The 12,225-nt window shown below is 42.9% G+C and overlaps 1 protein-coding gene across 1 annotated transcript in view; it reads left to right on the forward strand.

Annotated features, from left to right (window-relative positions):
- Positions 1-8,271: 8,271 nt before the first annotated feature.
- gli3 (GLI family zinc finger 3) overlaps positions 8,272-12,225 on the forward strand; it is an 85,568-nt gene continuing 81,614 nt past the window's right edge. Inside the window, exon 1 of the mRNA XM_079292267.1 lies at positions 8,272-8,548. The gene's annotated coding sequence lies outside the window, so the exon portion shown is untranslated. The remainder of the gene's footprint in view (positions 8,549-12,225) is intronic.

The following is a 12,225-nucleotide window of genomic DNA, read 5'->3' on the forward strand; positions in this document are numbered from 1 at the left end:
CACAAATAGGCCCATCAGGAAAGTCAGGAGTGTGGCTCATTAGCAATTGTGAAGCGTTTTTGCAGAGAAAACAATGATGCATGAAAGGAAACGGATAAGGAACGCTTTCCTTTATCCCAGCAGACAGGATCATCATACCACTGTTCGGTGTAAAAATAAAATGTAATAGAACTTGGACCTCCACAATTCCAGCCCAAACAGGGAGCCCCTTATCAGCCGCCATCTCTCCCACAGCTAATATTTCACTTCAGCTCCCGGGCCCACAGAATGAGAGACGTTTCCATTTCATGTCAGTCATTTCCAGGCCTGTGTGTTACCTGTGTGGTGATAAGTGTTTGACTGACTGCGAGTGTCGTTAGTCACTGTCCGGCTCCGAGTGACAGCCACAGATTGACGCTGATGATGAGAGGAAGAGGAGAGGCACGGTGTGTTCAGGGACAGCAGAAAACCACGGCTGGTGTAGGGAGAGGAGTCACATTTACACATGTATATAAATATATAACAAACGCAAAGCCGTCACACACACACACACACACACACACACACCAACACACACACACACACACACACACACACACACACACACACACACACACACAACACACACACACTTCAAGGTGGATTTATAGAGAAGGCATTCTGTCTTTGCAATGACACAATCAAGAGACATGAGGGATAACATGCCTTCCTAATTTGCAAAAATCACAATTTATTTCCGTTACCATCGACTGTATCTTTAATCTTAAAAGGTGAAGAATTCCCATTCTCTTACATTTGCAATAAGTCACTGCTTATAATAGTGTGATGATTTAACACTTGTTGGAACAATTTCCTTGAATCGTTCCAGTAAAATAAACAATGTAATTTCTTAATAAATATCGGGACAGTTGTTGATTTGCAAGGGATTTTTATTTTATTCAGGGTTTTTTAATGAACCAATGCTCAATTTGAATGCCAGTAAATGTGAGTTAATTATTGGAAACCTTATTGTTCAGCTGATGCACTGAAGTCAAGACTCTTTAGGTTACACTAACATGTCATTTCAACACGAGTTTCCCCAATAATTCGTAAATTACGATGAACCTTCCTTTAAATGTACAGTTAAATATCAGTTTAGTTCGAGGAAATGCTTTAAAATACAATAAAAATACTTGACCCACAAATTAAAATGCTACCCCAATGTATTCATGGCAATTACTTCCAAAACTGGGCCAAAACACTGGGGGATATTTTTCCCCTTGTTTACAGCACAACTTTTACATAATTTTTCATAAATCATCCGCAGATAACACTGTTAATACAAGGCTTAATCCCAATAATCACGACCTCATAACATGTGTAGGGAAGCACGCAAACCACAGCTACTGTGCCTCCAAGATATTTGAAAGCTTGTGGTGCTAAACAACACAATACAGTCCAATTCATACCATCTGTTAGCTTCTACCGTGTAGCTGGTCCTGAGACAAGACGGCCTCCGCCGTGCTAAAGGTGTAACTGATGCCAACACCACAGCAACAGGGGTTCATTTTGCAAGTTTAGTGTCAGTTATTTTGTGTGTTTGTTTGCATGAGTTATTGGTATTTTCTTGTCTTTATTGTAGTTATGGGTTCTGTCCTCGTTAAAACGAGGTTGTTAAAATGGTTTGGCCAGTATATATGTTGCCCTCAAGTGTTGTCTCTGTTTTCTGAGGTGAGTTTGTTGATTTAAATTACTCTTACAGTTTTAAACACGTGTGAACACTATGCTGCATACAACGCAGAAAGAAAGCTAGCCCATTGTTGAACCTTACTTCCTGACCCCTGGCATGACGGGATCTTTAAATGAGCGTAATACGAATCAGCGAATATATTAAAACTGTAGTAATGATGATGACGCAGATAACAGCGAGGAATAAAGTTTGCAACACAATTTCAGTCTCTCAAAGACAAGTTACAACAGCCTCAGTTTGCTCTCACCACTACGGGCCAACCCGGGAAAGGAAGATATAGGAAATAATACAACACTACAAGGCCATGAAGTTCAATCTCTGGACATCTCTGGAACATGTTTCCACCCTCACAGTCTCTACCCTTCCTCTTTTACCTCCCTCTTCCAAAAGCGAGGCAGTAAGCCGCGAGATGGATGAGCCGAGCGTTGCAAGGTTTTCCAAAAGCGAACAGAGTCTGACTGCTGCTCTACCTGAGGAGCGAAAACAAAAGAGTCATCTCTACCTGTAGGCTTTGATCTGGACCAGAAAGAGAGAGTAGTTTGATGAAATATTGATGTTCTTTTTTTTTAACTGTGTCCTGTGGGAGCTCAGTCTGCTCTTAGGATGTGTGTGCTGATGCACAATACCGCTTCATGCCTCGCTAGATGAGAATGGACTTGTCTACGCGGCTCAAGGAGTCTTATCGGTCCAAAATGGGCCTAATGATGACCCCCCACTCGGGGGCCTGTATCGGTCAGGGACTTTTTTCTTTTTTGCTTGATCAAAAGAAGAGGTACTTTTAATCAGTCGACATCAATTGCAAAATACACACACAAGTGATGTGAGTCTGACAGCATCTTTACAGGATCTTCACAGCAAAGCCTGCACAAGACTGCAATCTTTATTTGGTGTTGGATGAGTAATTGTTTGCCGTTGAAACAAAGGTGCAACAGCTTTCAGTGTACATGTTGTGTACTTTAACATGTGCACTCATGAATGGAGAACGCCTCCCTTAAAACTCATCAGTGTTAATTTAGCTTGGACATAATTTGACCTAATTTGATGGTTTAGGTTTTTTTAAACGCGCTGACGACTTGCAAATGAAAATGTATCACCTTGAAATAACTCCAACAAATAAATAAACACTGGAAAATGTGACGCACATGTTTAAAGTGACTCTTTTTGGCCCAGCGTATGAAAATATCAAGGCCTTGTTGAGCCCAAATCAGACCATGTAATGTGATTTCCACTGGCTGCTCGGAAACTTTGCTTTGAGTTTGTATGAAGTGACCCACATTCATCAAGCAACAATGATCTCCATGCCAGAGAAAAAAAAAAATCTGAATATTGATAATTGCCCAGAGTGCTTTTGTCTGAAAGTTAAGAGGCCAACACACTACAATCAAACTGGAAAAGAGGTTGAAAGACGAGGGGGGGGGGGATTTATCGCCATCCCATGCTCACGTTCATACACAGAGATAGACGGCGGGCATAATGACTTCTGCGGGGGGGGGGGGGGGGGGAAGCAGAGCGATTATTTAAACTTGAAGGAAGAGGAGAAAGAGGCAGAGAAACGGGTCGAGGGGGGGGGGGGGTCTGAGGAGGAGCCAGGGGCAGGAGATAGTCTGGGAAAGGTCTCGCGTTAAAGTGGAATTAACATGCCTTTCCATTGGAGTCCATTAGATAATCATATTCATACCACACAAGGCTCCAAACCCGCTCTGTTTCATTATTCCCTTTTAATCCGGCCTGATAAGGGGGTGCAGGCGTCGTGGTTTTATTATGTCGTCATTTGGAATCCACATGAAATCCCCACGGGATGTTATCACGGGGAAATTGCTTAAATAGCCCAAGTGGATACAGTTTGGCATTTATTATTTCTGACGGATTCAAAATAACTGCAAATATCCTTTTCTGATTATTGGGGGGGCTGAGAGTCTTATCAGTCATTCACACTAATGGGCCCACTCAAGCCACCCGATACCTCCGGCGGGGGGAGGGAGGAGAAGAGGGGAGTGCTGTGTTTAGTGTCCTGAATGTACAAGTGTGTACACAAGTGTGTGCAGGTACAGTATATGTGAGAAGAAGGAAAGGGAGGAGGAAACACCAGCATAAGCGAGGCAGAGGGAGACCTTTTGAGCGATATGTGCGCAGCTTAAGGATGGACAAGAGTGGACTACAGAGGTCACGGAAGGTCTCCTTTGTGGTGTGTTTGTTTGGTCCCAAATCTCTGGTCCTTGGCAAACAGGCCCAGTGTGAAGCACTTGTAGTACTTAGATTAAGAGCAACCAAAACACTTTGAGTGCATCCTACAGGGCCTTTATTAGCTGGAGACAAATACAGACAGGAAACATGGGGAGTGAAAGAGGGGGAAACATGGGGAGTGAGAGAGGGGGAAACATGGGGAGTGAGAGAGGGGGAAACATGGGGAGTGAAAGAGGGGGAAACATGGGGAGTGAAAGAGTGGGAAACATGGGGAGTGAAAGAGGGGGAAACATGGGGAGTGAAAGAGGGGGAAACATGGGGAGTGAGAGAGGGGGAAACATGGGGAGTGAGAGAGGGGGAAACATGGGGAGTGAAAGAGGGGGAAACATGGGGAGTGAAAGAGGGGGAAACATGGGGAGTGAGAGAGGGGGAAACATGGGGAGTGAGAGAGGGGGAAACATGGGGAGTGAGAGAGGGGGAAACATGGGGAGTGAGAGAGGGGGAAACATGGGGAGTGAGAGAAGGGGAAACATGGGGAGTGAAAGAGGGGGAAACATGGGGAGTGAGAGAGGGGGAAACATGGGGAGTGAGAGAGGGGGAAACATGGGGAGTGAGAGAGGGGGAAACATGGGGAGTGAGAGAGGGGGAACATGGGGAGTGAGAGAGGGGAAACATGGGGAGTGAAAGAGGGGGAAACATGGGGAGTGAGAGAGGGGAAACATGGGGAGTGAGAGAGGGGGAAACATGGGGAGTGAGAGAGGGGGAAACATGGGGAGTGAGAGAGGGGAAACATGGGGAGTGAGAGAGGGGAAACATGGGGAGTGAGAGAGGGGGAAACATGGGGAGTGAGAGAGGGGAAACATGGGGAGTGAGAGAGGGGAAACATGGGGAGTGAAAGAGGGGGAAACATGGGGAGTGAGAGAGGGGAAACATGGGGAGTGAAAGAGGGGGAAACATGGGGAGTGAGAGAGGGGGAAACATGGGGAGTGAGAGAGGGGAAACATGGGGAGTGAGAGAGGGGGAAACATGGGGAGTGAGAGAGGGGGGACAACAGTCGAGTTCCCTGGCCTTATATTTGCACTTATATGGTCGCCTGTTGTTGCTGTCAGTTTGAGATTCACTGAAGGGGTGCTCCTTTGTGGGTTGAGAAATTCTCCGAAACCATTTAAAAACTCACTGAATTATCTGAAAATGCAAATTAAAAGATGACAATTGGGAGATAAATGGTGAGAGAAAGTGACAAAGTATAATTTACTCAAAGAACTGTACGTAAGTATACGTTTGAGGTAATTCTTCTTTGGTTGAGTATTCCCATTTCATGTTATTCTCTATTTATATTCCACTACATTCCAGATGAAAATACACTTGACTGCTTTAGTTACTGCAAGTCAGGATTTTACATATACAACCTTAGGTGATAGAATAAAATCCCCAACAATATATGTGTAAGTCAAAATGATCTCCACCATGACTGCCTTATAATGCCGCTTACACATTTAGAAATGAGATATTATGTATATATGATAAACATAACGCTCACAGCGACATTCTGCATAACAAGTACTGCTCCTTGTTATGCATAAAGTATGTTCTCCTGCTATATCTCAGATACATTGTCAATGCAAGACAGTTATTTGCTACGTTGTAATGACGTGAAAGACCTCAACACCAACTGCAGACACGTCCAATGTCCTTTGTCTTAAAGCACTGCCTCTCCGCTGTGAAAGACGTACTCTCTGTCACTTCTCTGTTCCTGCAGCCAGTGCGTTTCCAGCAGTCACATCTGTGCGGATATAATATGCCTATTCTGCCGTATCCATTTCACAGTGACATCTGTCCAGCGGCGAAGAAATAAAGGCAAAAATTCAAATGCCTACACAACGTTCTGCCAAGTATTGATTTACTGTTACTCGTGTAACATACGTGGACACACTGAGCACCACATATTATTTCTGTGAGATCATGGAAACACGCTCTGTCAGTTGGTCATTCTCAAAAAAAAAAGAGCACAAGACGCAGATGTTGATCTTCAGTGCAGAGCATTTATTTCTGATTGTGCTGTGAGGGAAGAGTGACATTCTGTGTGTGTGTGTGTGTGTGTGTGTGTGTGTGTGTGTGCTTGTGATTGGTTATCGTGTGTGTGTGTTTTTTTGAGAGCATGCCTGAGTGTCTACCTTGGTGAGTACACCGCCCTGTCTGTAGATCTCAGGGTGTGGAACAAACAGTGGTTCCTTCTTAATTGGGGTGAGATCTGGGGCTTAAAGGGGGCCAAGAAGGGACCCGAACCCCTTTTTTTTCTCCTCCAGAATCGCTTTGGCAACAGAGGTGCTTTTGATGTGTGCTTTGGCTCTGCGAGCCTTACTTTGGAATATGTTCTTGGGAGACCATTGGTTACTTGCCTCCAGGCAGAATCTCAATCCCCAGGATCCTGGCCCTCTTTGATGAAATACTTTCGGGAGCCGCTAACCCTACCGATGCCCATGTGCACCCCCTCCTCCCTCCTTTACCCTTATGTTCTCCCCCACCTCACCCCCACCTCCACATTCTCTTTGAGAGATTCATAACAAGGACTTTATCTCTGTGTAGTCCAGGCCAGATGAGCACCGCCTGACAAACTGACAGCAGAATTAGTCGTGTCTTACAGAGCACCTTTGACTGTCTCCTCGCTCGGCCCGACTTCCTGTCGTCATGGACACATGCATTTTCATTGTATTGATACTGATTCATATCACAGCTCACATTCCATCATTGTGCATGTGTTTTTTTGAACTTCTAACATTACATATTACGTCTCGGTTATAAACCTTTGTGCTTTTATTTTGATATTTTATCTGTATCTGTAGATTTATTGATGAATATAGAAGCTATTTGAGTTAAAGCACTGTAATATTTAAAATGGCTCCTCAAAGACTCATCCTAGTCGCCCAATTCTTACATTGAAAATCTATCTTCATACTCGGACAACATCCGATTAAAACATTTGGGGGTTTATTGATGACAAAGATGTTGACAGTTGTGACAGAAGATCTTAGGCTCTGATTGATTAAGGCACTAATTAGTCAATGCAGACGTTATTTGCATAATAAGCATTAGAAAAGTGATTACAAAACATAATTTTTTAAAACATAAAAAAAACAACCTTTTTACAGATTTCGTTATTTGCCGCAGCAGCTAATTGGAAGTGTGTTACAATCAGGATAAATACACTAATGTGACTTGATGCACTTGACCTCTCGGCCACACACACACATTCAAATGTTGGTTAAGCGATTAACCGGTGATTTTCCTCTCCAAACTCCCACCTCTTCATTGATTGAACCAGCACCCTAAAGACCTTTCCTACCACATCATTTCCCTGTATATTGATTATGCATATTGATTGTAACCTAACCCTACAGGAAGGCTTCCCTCTGCTTTACCGCAGCATTAGCTATCACTCTGACGGCTGAGCCCAGGAGACTATTTTAGCTCTCATAAATCGACAGCTTCAAGTATGTGAGCTCCATAATGTAAATTGGGGTTTTTAAGGTGGATATTTGAGAAAAGGGCCCGTGCAAATTTAATTTAACTACGAATATAAAACGTTACATTACACCTTACTATAATTACAAAACAAATCCACATATCTTCATGTTACTATTCTCACAAGCAAATGACTCAAAACAGTTGTCACATGATGCAGGACTTTCAGCAATATAATTAAAAAATAGACATCATGATTTAAAGCAGACATTATGCTGAATGTATTGTCACACATATTGTCTTTATGGATTCATGTAAATGTGCACAGAGCAACGTATTCATTGCTGTCCTTTAAACGTTTGTGAAAAGTGGCAGTATATATTAATATAAAACAGAGTCACAGTGAGTCTTTGATGTGATCCATTGACGACACAGTTTAATACAAACACTCACAACTAAGTTATATGGTTAGACAAGGAGAAAATAAACGGAGATAATGCCAAAGATTTTCAACATCTAACTTTCTTGTCAGTGTAAACACATTTTTCCCCTGAACTTGGATCAGTAAGACACTTCCAAATGTGCTACAAAGGCCCATAAGGAAGAGAGAGAGGTGGGTAACCGGAGCAATGTGGGGTCATGTGCCATACATTGTAGTGTTAGTACTAACTAGGATTAAAGTCAAAAGAAATGTTGGTTTAAAGAAAGAAAGAAAGAAAGAAAGAAATGGGTACCGAAAATAAAAAGGAGGGAGGCAGTGAGGAAAGGAGGGAGCAATCCGAAGGGAGGAGTCAAGCGAGGGAAGGAGCAGCTGGAGTCCCACACTTCGCCCTCTCTCTTCTCCTCGAAAAAGCGCACTAAATGTAATAACAACTCTCCATGCGCTTCTCTGACGCCTATGTTGGTTTTACGCACATCTGCGGTCTGCTATCGGCAGATTGTATCGGCAGGCGGTGGTTGTACACAGAAAACTGTGAGAAGGAGGAGAAAGACGGTCAAGAGGAAAAACTCTGGCAGCGCCGCTTTGGAGTTGGAGTTGCAGCGTAAAAAAAAAAGAAAAGTCCCAGGCAACTCCTGAGGCACATCTGCAACTTAGGCAGAGAAGAAGCGGAAGAAACAAGATAAAGCACTTTTTTTTCTCCCTGTGAAGATAAGAAAAAGTCAAGAATTAGAGGGGGAATCACCCAGAAAGAAGTAAGTAATCTATTTTACGCACGGGCGGAACATTGTTGCGCTCATGTGTCTACTTTTAAAGTTTATAGGAGCCGTTTGTGAAGCAGCAGAGGTTTCACGTTTCAAAACGATGGAATTCCATACGAGTTCAGATGTAGACATGAAAGTGGATTAACGGAGGAAACACTGGTGCGAAACACGATGAAAGCTTCGGTCTGGGATCCCCCCCAAAAAAAACAGCCCGAAAATGCAGCGCAGCAGACTTGTGTTACACTTGGCCTGGGTGTGTGATTTATGCTCTGTGAAATAAGTGTTGGTTGTTAGAAAGCCCGGATGGCACACTTTACAACTATCCGACAGACAGATGTGCATTTTAAAACTATTTTGAAGTTGCATAAAGTTAGGCAGTTATGGAAAACTCGGTTTTTTTGGATCCTTGGTGTGTTATAAGACTGAAGGAACACGTGCATATCTGTATGGAGGTTTGAACTGAAACTTTATGAACTTCTGCAGACATGTAACTTCATTGGACGTTTGCCTAAAGAAACGCGCGTGGGGTGAGAGGGGGGCGGGGGGGGCATGCATATGTATGTATGTGTGATCATATTTCAGGGTCTGTTATTGATTTAGTTTATGCTGTTCAGAGTCTGAAGACACATTGAAACGTTCACGTGGACATATAAAACACATTTCTTCATCACTAGTTTTTTTTTTGTATTTTCAAAACTTAAAAGTCAAGTTGAGGCCTTTTTTTTTATACAAACAGGAAATATTTGCACTGCAAAAAACCAAAAGTTTATTCTAACAACTCATTTAGTTTTGCATTGAGCTGACATTTTTGAGTGAAATTTGCAATGTGTCACTGAGGTGAAATGTGCTCTTTCATTTCATTTCAGTGTCAGTATCTGCAAACATAATCCAAACACTGAGAAATAATTATGTATTATTATGTGCTTCACCTTAAACAAAAAAAAAGACAAATGTGGAAGGAAACATAGTAGCGTGTTTGAAGGCATGTGCTCAGAGGAATTGAAGCCCATTGCAGGGGGGTCTGTGGCCCTGCAGGTGTCCATGTGGGGAGTTTTATGGGGCCCCGAGCTAAATTAGAAATGGTGTGAAGTCACTATGATTTAGTTTATTAGAATTCTCTGGATTTATCACAATTAAGAATGGACAAGACGGACTAATACAATCACAGGTTTGTCCCATCCAGAGACAGCCCTTCATTTAAAAACAAAACCAACACTGAAATAACAAACTCTCACATGGGCTTGTTCAGGGTGAAAAGAAGGAAGTCTATCAAACAGAAGTCTGTATTCATTTTTGGGGGTCTGGGACATGAAAACGTTTGCGAGCCCCCGAGCCTCCACATGTGCGGATATTTGTTTGAAACTTTCCCTCCTGTCCTCGCCAGCTGTTCCACATTTCATCTGCTTGTCTGCTCTCGGGTTTCATACAGACGACGAGGGTCCGAGGTGCTCAGCCATGCGGTGCAGCTCAAATCCTCCTTTTTTTTCTTTTGACACTTGGCAAATTATTAACGGAGGTCTGGCCGCCTTGAGACGGAGCAGTGAGGGAACACACCTAATAAGATGTTTAACAGCACACGTTCACACAGAGAGAAATCTCCTTTTAGATATTTTTACGAAGCTCTTCCATCACTCATCTTGGCTGTGGATTTGGATTTGAGCAGAGGTCTTGGTTACATTTGTCTAATTAAATAAAAAAGGAACTGTCACATGAGCTGTCACTTGATATGTCCCTTATTTTATTTATGATAATAAAATAACATTTCACATAGGCCTACAAGTAGGAAGTGAATCACTGTCATGCCAATGATTCTGCTCAGTTAGCAATGAAAAGAATGAACAGACGCTTCAGGCCTCAGATTTTAAGCTTAATATTTAATATTTTAAAATGACATCATGAGAATAATTTGTTATTGCAATTGTCTTTATTGTGATAAAACAAACAGGGCTGTACATTTCTCCCCTATATATGTTTGGCTCTTTATGGCTTATTAATAATTTTGAAATAAAACTGATCATTAAAAATACCATATGATTGTCTCTATATCATTTTTATTCGAGGCCAAAAAATTAGGATGGCATCTAATTTTATTTCTATAATAATTCAAGATATGATACATTTTCCACGAGCCTTAAATTAAATGTAATTAAATCAAAACTCAGTGACCGACTGATGAAAGAGAAATCTGTGACATTTTAGGATTTAATATTCAGGGGAACAACTTTAAACACAACCATGTTTAATATCTGTCTTTAGAATGTGATATATAATAAAACATAAAACAGCTTCATATTAAGGGAAAAAAAAGAACAATGCTATTATTAATATTCATGAATATTGTCGAAGAACAGAAAATGTTTTTGTACGATTACATTTTACCTCAAGGAAACTACCAGGGGGGGAGGGGGAGGGGGGGGGGGGAGGGTTCTGATTTCAAACAGGTGCACCTTTACCGAAAAAAAAAAAAAGAAAAGAAAGGACGTTGTCTCATTATGATGCAGCGGCGGTGATGAATGCAGCAGTGTTTAAGATGCTAATCTGCTGGAATGAGATGCACAACTCAGAGCCACTCGCCTACTGTAGCCAGCAGAGATGCATCATCGAGCCGCTCGCTGCTTCCTCCAGCTCGGCGCGCGAGGATCTCGCTTCCCGCCGCGTGAGTCAGTCCGTCAGATAGCGGCCGCAGCACATTGCTTTATCTCAACTTGAAGCACTCCTTAAAGTAAAGTTATGCGTGGCGACGCAGGCCCGGCTCAGCCGTGACCTGGCGACCTGGCAGAATAAGGGGCTGTCGTGTTAATGCAGGGAGATGACATGCTATTAGCTCTTGAGGTATGGCCCTCTCCTCTTTTTAAGGGCCTTGCATTCACAGCTTAAAGCAGGTTCTGTCCTCTGCCCTTTTTTTACACGCCGCAGGAATAATACCTGTTATCAGGTCTGTATGCAAGAGGCCCTAATGAGGTGTGTTGTTGTGCTAATGCTCCGACCTGAAGCCCTCAAAGAGGTGGCATATGTTTTGTTAAAACGACGGTAATGTGAGGAAGTTGTTTTTTCTTCAAGATAATGAGGGCTGTGGTTTATTTTTAGTGTTAGCTCGCTTGCCCTGCAGGTTTTTCTGCAGGTGTTGTGTGTTACAGGAACCGCAAAAGAGGTGTAAATACGTTTTAAAACACACAGCAATAAGTGGAAGTTTGGAGTAATTCCCAGTATAATATGATTAGCTGTTGCTTCCCTTGCATGTAACTCGCGTAGTGGAGTAGATGGACCCCAAAAGAAATCTCTCACTTTGATGATTTCGTACTTTGATATGTTGACATCAAATGAAACAGACACAGTGGGGAAAGAAAGAGGACAAGTCAGACAGAGGTAGTGATTGAGGACAAGAAAAGAAAAAAAGGCAGTGCATGAGAGCGGGTGGAAATGTGTGTGTGTGTGTGTGTGTGTGTGTGTGTGTTCGCCGGTGCGGTTTGCAAGGACTGCTATGAAAAGTTGGGCTGAGATGGCAAACCTGAAAAGCGTCAAAATGTCTGGATGCATTTGCGTGCGAGCAGAGACAAGAAGGGGTCTTCGGGCTCGCAAGGGCTTCTCCTCGGCCTCCTAATCCCCAGGCCCAGCCATCCCTTCAGGGCATGCCTCAGATCTGGCTCTCTGGCTCTCCGCGCGGACGA

This window comes from Melanostigma gelatinosum (assembly GCF_949748355.1).
Source record: "Melanostigma gelatinosum genome assembly, chromosome: 20".
Taxonomy (NCBI): domain Eukaryota; kingdom Metazoa; phylum Chordata; class Actinopteri; order Perciformes; family Zoarcidae; genus Melanostigma; species Melanostigma gelatinosum.